This window comes from Rhinoraja longicauda, chromosome 5, assembly GCF_053455715.1.
Source record: "Rhinoraja longicauda isolate Sanriku21f chromosome 5, sRhiLon1.1, whole genome shotgun sequence".
NCBI lineage: Eukaryota > Metazoa > Chordata > Chondrichthyes > Rajiformes > Arhynchobatidae > Rhinoraja > Rhinoraja longicauda.
Window position 1 is genome coordinate 45,431,743 of NC_135957.1, and position 9,008 is coordinate 45,440,750.

The following is a 9,008-nucleotide window of genomic DNA, read 5'->3' on the forward strand; positions in this document are numbered from 1 at the left end:
TTCACAATACATTGAAATGAAAAAGACTGCAAACAATATTTGCATTAAGCAAATATACACAATTAGGAAACAGGTAGTTTCTGGTGTTATGTTGCCGAGCTTAGGCTGTGCAGGTTGGTACAAAAATCTAATAGCTGTAGGACAGTAACTGTTCCTGAAAATGGTGGTGCGGAACCTTTGTACTGCCCGATGGTAGCAGTGAGAAGAGGGTATGGGTTGGGATCCTTGATGAAAGATGCTGCCCTCCTGTAGATACTTTCAATGGTAGGGAGCATGATGGACCGAGCAGGCATTGGAGCTGTGTTTGCAGCTTCTTCCAATCCTATGCGTTGGAATTCCTCCGTCTACGCCGCATCTGCGCCCGGGATGAGGTGTTTCACACTAGGGCATCAGAGATGTCCTTATTCTTCAGGAAACGGGGCTTCCCCTCTTCCATTATAGATGAGGCTCTCACTAGGGTCTCTTCTACATCCCGCAGCTCCACTCTTGCTCCCCCTCCCCCCACTCGCAACAAGGACAGGATCCCCCTCGTTCTCACCTTCAACCCCACCAGCCAGCGGATCCAACAAATCATCCGCCAACATTTCCGTCACCTACAACGGGACCCCACCACTGGCCCATCCCCTCCCCTCTATCCATTCCGCACAGACCGTTCCCTCCGTAACTCCCTGGTCCACTCGTCTCTTCCTACCCAAACCAACCCATCCCCGGGCACTTTCCCCTGCAACCGCACGAGATGCAACACCTGTCCCTTTAGCCCCCCCTCCCTCAACTCCATCCAAGGACCCAAACAGTCTTTCCAGGTGAGACTGAGGTTCACCTGCACCTCCTCCAACCTCATCTATTGCATCCGCTGCTCTAGATGTCAACTTATTTACATCGGCGAAACCAAGTGCAGGCTCGGCGATCGCTTCGCTCAACACCTGCGCTCGGTCCGCATTGGCCAAGCTGGTCTCCCGGTGGCCGAGCACTTCAACTCTCCCTCCCATTCCCTGTCTGACATGAGCCTCCTCCAGTGCCATAGTGAGGCCCAACGGAAATTGGAGGAACAGCACCTCATATTTCACCTGGGCAGCTTGCTGCCCAGTGGTATGAACATCGACTTCTCCTACTTTAGATAGTTCCTCTGTCCCCCTCTTCCCCTCCCTCCTTCCCAGATCTCCCTCTATCTTCCTGTCTCCACCTATATCCTTCCTTTGCCCGCCCCCCTGACATCAGTCTGAAGAAGGGTCTCGACCCGAAACGTCACCCATTCCTTCTCTCCTGAGATGCTACCTGACCTGCTGAGTTACTCCAGCATTTTGTGAATAAATACCTTTGATTTGTACCAGCATCTGCAGTTATTTTCTTATACATCAGGAAATGATATTCGACTAGTCAGGATATTTTCTATAAAATATTTTCTGCCTCTACAGAAGTTTGTTAATAGTTGGTGACATGCCAATTGCCTTTAAACTTCGAAGCAGAGGCGCTGGGATGCCTGGTTTGTGGTTAAATCTGTAGATGGGCCCAGGATAAATCACACGAGATGTTGACTCCCAGGAATTTGAAGTTGATAACTGTGTCCAGCACGGATCCACCAATGAAATCTGTCACATGGTGGAGTGATCGGCAAGTTTATTGATGGCTTTGGAGCTGTGTTTAGCCACATAGTCATGGGTGTAAAGAACGTAGAGCAGATAGCCAAATTGTTGTTACCAATCTGCACTGATTGAAGTCTATTGATGAGGAAGTCAAGGAATTGGGGAGAACAGAAGCCCAGGTCTTGTAGCTTGGTTTGGAGGGGATGGTGGTGTTGAACACTGAACTGTAGTCAATAAATAGCAGTCTGATATATGTGTTCCAGTTATTCAGATGGTCCAAAACAGAGTGGTGAGCCAGTGACACAGCACCTGTTGCAGGTGGTTCTATTGGCCACCATTACAAGAATGCCCCTTTGAAGCAGTTGAGTACCTAGGAATGCAGAAGCGAGAGGTTGCAGCAGTCCTTGAATATTCCAGCCAGTTGGTATGCATATGTCTTTAGAACTTTACCAGATACACAGCTGGAGCCAGATGCTTTGCATAGATTCACCCTCTTGAAGGATGCTCAACCTCAGAGGAGATAGCAGGGTCACCATGAGCTTTGGGGACTTGTGCAGATATGTCATTGTTGTCTCTTTTGAAGTGGGCATAAAATCATAGAGCTCATCCCAAAGTGAAGTGATATTGCAACTAATACTACTCAATTTCACCTCTTTGGATGTGATAGTAAGCAAGTTTTGTTACAGCTGTCAAGCATCTGTCTGCGACTAGCTTAGTCCAAAGTTGAATGTAATGGGGTATGGTCGGCTTCACTGGTATTGGTCTTTGGCAGAGTTAATTAGTCCCATTTCCATAGAATCACAAGTTCTCTCTCCAACTGTTTACTCCCTTTTGAAATTGATGATTTCCATCTGCTTCCATCACACTCAGTGCATCCCAGGTTACAGTAAACTGAAGTTGAACCCCCTTATCAATTTGCTGTCCAAAGTCAAAATATCCTTTCCTCTCACCTGATTCTCTAACAATTACCTTGCCTTGGCTTTGTGCAAATGCAAATATTTCTCTTCCCTCCTCCATCAAGGCCATCATAATTGTGAACGATCAAATCTTACAATACACCAGCTAAACACAGTAAATACTAGAAATTTCAAGCAAGAACGGAAAGTGGTGGAAACATTAAAAATGTCCTGTGGAGAAAACATTTCTAACACACCCAAAACATTATTGCAAATACTTTTCAACTCCCCACTGATAATGTTGGTAATTGAGGAATTTTGTTATTCTTTTCAACTTTTTAGTTACCTCGAAACATTTTAAAGGCAAGAATGGCACCGGCTATTGTATCACCTTCTAGATATGTTGTAGAAGATGCTTCCTTCTTCTACAAACACAAGGACATCTGCAAGGACCCTTGCACTTCAAAATACTGGAGAGGCATCACCAACTGTATGCACAAAAATCTTCAAATCCTCCAGTCAGCCTGACACGAGACAACATGCCTGACACGAGACAACCAAGAAAGATACTATATCCCAAACTCTCATGGGAACATATTATCAAGCAGTAGAGGACTCATGAATGTTCTCAAAAACTCATTTTTTTTAAATGCATTGTTCCCACAATGGGAAACTCCTGGGCACATCCACTCAAAATAGGGAAGATGCATCCATTGAGAAAACCAACATCATGAGCATACATAGGTCTAAAGGGAATGGCAGAGGGAGTGCCAACACACAAAGCTCCCACCCCATCAGATACCTATGGCAGAGTTTGCAGGTCCCACATTGACCCCTTCATTCATATCGGAAGCAGAATGAAAATAAGTAATCCGTGAACCACCGACAAAGGCATTAAGCATCATAATGTATATGCACATTTCACCGGCCTGTTTATGACTTCTTCTAATCTGTTACTACTAATCTGTGTATTCATTACATTAAAGTTTATCAAACAAATTACAGATTATATATAGGCAAATCAACAGTGTTTTCAGCGTAACTGACTCTTAAAGGGCGTGTCCCACTTAGGCGATTTTAAGGCGACTGCCGGCGACTAGACTGTCGCCGAACGTCGTTTGCATGATCGTGAGGTCTTCAAAGAATCGTAGCAGATCTCGTCGCGTTGCTGTGAAATTTTCCAGATAGAAATTTCTCGGTGACAGTTGGCTTGTCGCTAGGTATCGTAGCTTATTGTGGGCGCTGTCGCATGCTGTCCCTAGGTTTGCTAGGTTGTCGCAGATGCATTTAGAAGCACGTAATATTAAATTAAGAAAAGGCATTTGAAGATACCATAAAATACTTGTGTTTAACTAATTTATTTACCATCAGGACATTTGACAGGTAGATTGGAGGCAACAGTTTGACGGTCAGGTAAACGTGGGAATTTCGCAATGTTTATGGCCATCAGCGATTACTTTTAAAGTAGGCTCCCAACCCAGATATGCAACCCAGAAACCCGATATGCATCTCCCGTACATTTTCAAAGAATGCCCACACTCCGCACAAAAATTCATTTAACCACGTTTAAAATTAAATTTCTTAATACTGCTATTAGTAAACTGGAAGTCAATCCAGTTTATGGCTTGTTACCGTGAAGCTTGGTTTTCAAGTAACCCGGGCAAGATGTTATATTTCAAAACTCTCAAGTAATTACAGACTTGTCAGTGATTTCAGCGAAAATTAGGATGCCGGAGAAGCATTGATAAGCGTGGTAATTTCACAATGTTTCCGAAGACGGTGTAATCCCTTAGCCAGGTGCCAGTTTCACACAATAAGTAACTTGTATCGACCTGACTTGGCATTGTCGTGGTCATTGTCGTAGGGTAAAAGAAAATTTTGCCGATCTGCTACGACTTTGACAGTCACCGGCAGTCGCCTAAAAAAATCGCCTAAGTGGGACAGGCCCTTAACTCTTGCCAGTAAACTGATTACATACCACATTTCCCACATCAAAAGCAACTCTGATCCGAGTAAGGTTATGATTTCTAGACTTTCCCCAGAAATTTAGCATAATATCCAAGCTCTTAAAAAGTAGCATATTTTGGTGTTCAAGGAATAGTTAGCCCAATACCCATTAGAGATGGCATGTCAATATTTTAAAGAGGAAAGATGATTTCCCCCACTGTGACAACTCATATTTATCTCAACCTGTATTACCAAAGCAGCTTAGCCAGTCATCACATTATTGTTTACAGGATTTTGCTATGTCCCACAGCCACCACATTACCTCCATTATAACACAGACAATGCTTCTTTGGCTGTAAAGGACATTTGGATGTTGAGGCATGAAAGGTGCACATATAACTGTCATTTTTGCAACACTAACTACCCTATGAGCCATATAATCAAACTACCAAATTCAAACCTACAAGCTGTACTGCATTTCTTTCATTTATTCCCTCCTCTGCCTCCCATTAAACTAACAGTTTAGTGTTAGGCCATAGTTAATTCATTTTGTTTACATTAGCTAAATTGGAAAGAAGATTAGTAACGATTAACTGGATGATCTTAACAGCAGCTGTACAGTTGCATTAGACCAGCTTTACTCTATCACACAATTAAACAGGTACACCCAATATTGCACCCACCTTGCATTTTGAAACATTTTGGGCTGTCACAAACTCAACTGAAATTACTCGAAATAGAAACAGAGAAATATAGAAAATAGGTGCAGGAGTAGGCCATGCGGCCTTTTGAGCCAGCACCGCCATTCAATATGATCATGGCTGATCATCTAAAATCAATTCCTGCTTTTTCTCCATATCCCTTGATTCCATTAGCCTTAAGAGCTAAATCTAACTCTCTTGAAAACATCCAGTGAATTGGCCTCCACTGCCTTCTGTGTCAGAGAATTCCACAGATTCACAACTCTGTGGAAAAAGTTTTTCCTCATCTCAGTCCTAAATGGCCGACCCGTTATTCTTAAACTATGACCCCTGGTCCTGGACTCCCCCAACATCGGTAACATTTTTCCTGCATCCAGCCTGTCCAATCCCTTAAGAATTGTATATGTTTCTATAAGATCCCCTCTCAGCCGACCTATTCTTTCATCATATGTTAGTCCTTGCGCTACACTCCCTCAATAGCAAAAATGTCCTTCCTCAAATTAAGAGACCAAAACTGCACACAATACCCCAGGTGTGGTCTCACCAGGGCCCTGTACAACTGCAGTAGGACCTCCTTGCTCCTCTACTCAAATCCTCTCGCTATGAAGGCTAACATGCCATTTGCTTTCTTCACTGCCTGCTTTACCTGCATGCTTACTTTCAGTGACTGATGTACAAGGACAACCAGGTTTCGTTGCACCTCCCCTTTTCCGAATCTGACACCATTCAGATAATAATCTGCCTTCCTGTTCTTGGAACCAGTGGATAATCTCACATTTATCCACATTATACTGCATCTGCCCACTCACCCAACCTATCCAAGTCACCCTGCAGCCTCATAGCATCCTCGTTGCAGCTCACACTGTCACCCTGCTTAGTGTCATCCACAAAATAGGAGATGTTACATTTAATTCCTTCATCTAAATCGTTAATATATATTGTAAATAACTGGGGTCCCAGCATTGAGCCTTGCGACACTCCACTAGAGACTGCCTGCGATTCGGAAAAGGACCTGTTAATTCCGACTCTTTGCTTCCTGTCTGCCAACCAGTTTTCTATCCATGTCAGTACCCTACCCCCAATACCATGCGTTTCATTTTGCATACTAATCTCTTGTGTGGGACCTTGTCAAAGGCTTTTTGAAAGTCCAGATACACCACATCTACTGACTCTCCCTTATCCATTCTACTTGTTACATCCTCAAAAAATTCCAGATTAGTCAAGCCTGATTTCCCCTTCATAAATCCATGCTGATTTTGACCGATCCTGTCACTGCTTTCCAAACATGCTGCTATTACATCTTTAATAATTGACTCAAGCATCTACCCCACTACCGATGCAAGGCTAACTGGTCTATAATTTACAGACACAGAAACATGCATGGCACCCCAGTTGATAGTCTTTCACCAGAATTGGAAAAGGTTAGAAAGTGGAAGGGGTGAAGAGAAGGCTTAATTTTATTATTGTTATGTGGACTGAGGTACAGTGAAGAGCTTTTTTTTGCATGCTATCTAAACAGATCAGTAATACCATACATAAACACAATCAAGTCAAACTCAACTTCAATCGAGTAAAGTGAGATACAGAGAGCAGAATATAGTTCTCAGCAATCCAGCACATCAGTTTCATAGACAAACTCCAATGTCCATGATGGGGCAGAGGTAAATCTGACAATTCCCTGGCTTCTTTAAGGCAAGTTCAGAAGCCTGATAACATAATTGTCTCGGTGAGATGAAAGAGGGGGGTTAGAGAGAAGGCAGAAAAGCTCGACAGAAATTATGGGACACAAAACAATGCAATTCAGCAGATAAGAAATAATGTTGGAAAAAAGACAGTAGGTATGAAGGGAGGAAAATAGTTAGACCTTGATGACCAGAATTGGCCAATTGTGATACATACTGCATTGGTTGGTTAACTAAAGTCGTTGTATTCACTGTTAAACCCTGTGGGCTAGTTGAAAAGCAAGACATTCTTCTTCAAGCTTATATTTGGGGCTTTTTGGAAATGTGTGGAAGGCCCAAAAAAGTCAGCGAGGGAGTGGAGAATTAATTTAACATGGTTGGCAAGATTCATCCTTGCAAATTAAATGGAAATATTCAACAATGGTCATCCATTTAATTCTGCCAGTGTAGAGAAGACCACCTCGTGAGCACCAATGCAAGATAACTGAATTGCTGCTTCACCCGAAAGAAATGTTTGAGTCCCTGGACGGCGGAAAATGAGGAAGTGAAACTGTAGTGTTCCATTTCCTGTTCTTGTATGGGGAGGTGACATGAGAAGGACGGTAGATGGGAGGAATGGCAGAGCAAAAACCAAGGAATTATTGAGAAGGCTGTTATTTTAGAATAGGTGGACTGGGATGGTGGGGGCAAATGTGTTCTAATAGCAGAATCACATTTAAAAGTGGAAGAAATGACCAAGAATGATACATTAAATGTGGAGAGGGAAATGAAAAAAAATCCAATTCTATTCTTCATCTGGGTGGAAGGCACAAATGTAACATGCAGAAAATTGAATGACTACAGATGAAACCCTATCAACCGTAATTGAATATAAATCATGGTTAAGAAAGAGGAAGAAATCTCAAAAGCCTTGCCGTGGAAAATAATAGGACAGAAGCAGAGAAATCCAGGAGATGCAAACAGAGAACAGAAGATAAATGAACGTTTCAAGATTCTAGTAGATGATGGCAATTAACACTAACAGCGAATCTTGTTTAAAGCCAGCACTACTCAACCCTTCTTCCGGGAAGGCGCTTTCCCAACTCCCCAATCACTCCTCCTCACCCAAAGAGGTGCTGCAACACCTCTCCTCGGTCTTGCCCAGAAAGTTTCCCCCTTCTCAGTGCCAACCACTTGATTTCACATCCTGCCTGCTCTGCTCTGCCGAGGGCCACAAGGAAGCCTCCTGCGCGCTTTCAAGTTGGCGGCCTCCCCGCTTAATGGGGATGTAAACTCCAACCAACCCGTTTTCCGGTCGCAGCTCAATGTCCGTTCCGGTCGCCGGCTCCGAACACACTTCTTACCTGCGTCTGAGCACGGGAAAGCTGTCCGGGCTGGCGGCGACAGGCAGCTCCACTCGGCCCCTCACTTGTACTGATCCTCCGGTTGCTGCTGCTGTCCCTCTGCTCGCGGCGCCGCCGACAGCGCGCCGGCAGGAAGTGACGCAAGGATCAGGTGGTTCACCCGGGCAACGGCCGCCGCCGCCCACAAATCATCAGCGAAAGGAAGGGCGACACCGAAGCGGGGTAGTGTGAGCCCCCAATGGGCGACACCGAAGCGGGGTAGTGTGAGCCCCCAATGGGCGACACCGAAGCGGGGTAGTGTGAGCCCCCAATGGACGTGCAAGGGGACACCGAAGCGGGGCAGTGTGAGCCCTCAATGAGCGACACCGAAGCGGGGCAGTGTGAGCCCTCAATGGACGGGCACCGAAGCGGGGCAGTGTGAGCCCCCAATGGACGGGCACCGAAGCGGGGCAGTGTGAGCCCCCAATGGACGGGCACCGAAGCGGGGCAGTGTGAGCCCTCAATGGGGGGGCACCGAAGCGGGGCAGTGTGAGCCCTCAATGGGGGGGCAAGGGGATACCGAAACGGGGCAGTGTGAGCCCTCAATGGGCGACACCGAAGAGGGGCAGTGTGAGTCCTCAATGGACGGGCAAGGAGACACAAACATTGACCGCATCCCAGTCGTAGCTGGATGATTACACCCCAGCGGATTGAACATTGTCTTCTCTAACTTCAAGTAACCCTTGCATTCCCTCTCTCTCCATCCCTCTCCCTTCCCAGTTCTCCGACCGGTCTGACTGTCCTCCTGATGACATTTCATCTGTTTGCTTTAGTTGTCATCTTCTTCTAGCTAACAATGGTGTTTTCTATATTTGCC

General features: G+C 45.1%; 1 protein-coding gene across 1 annotated transcript in view; it reads right to left on the minus strand.

Annotated features, from left to right (window-relative positions):
- dnajc5ga (DnaJ (Hsp40) homolog, subfamily C, member 5 gamma a) overlaps positions 1–8,271 on the minus strand; it is a 31,367-nt gene extending 23,096 nt beyond the window's left edge. The window contains exon 1 of the mRNA XM_078399425.1: positions 8,153–8,271. The gene's annotated coding sequence lies outside the window, so the exon portion shown is untranslated. The remainder of the gene's footprint in view (positions 1–8,152) is intronic.
- Positions 8,272–9,008: the final 737 nt, after the last annotated feature.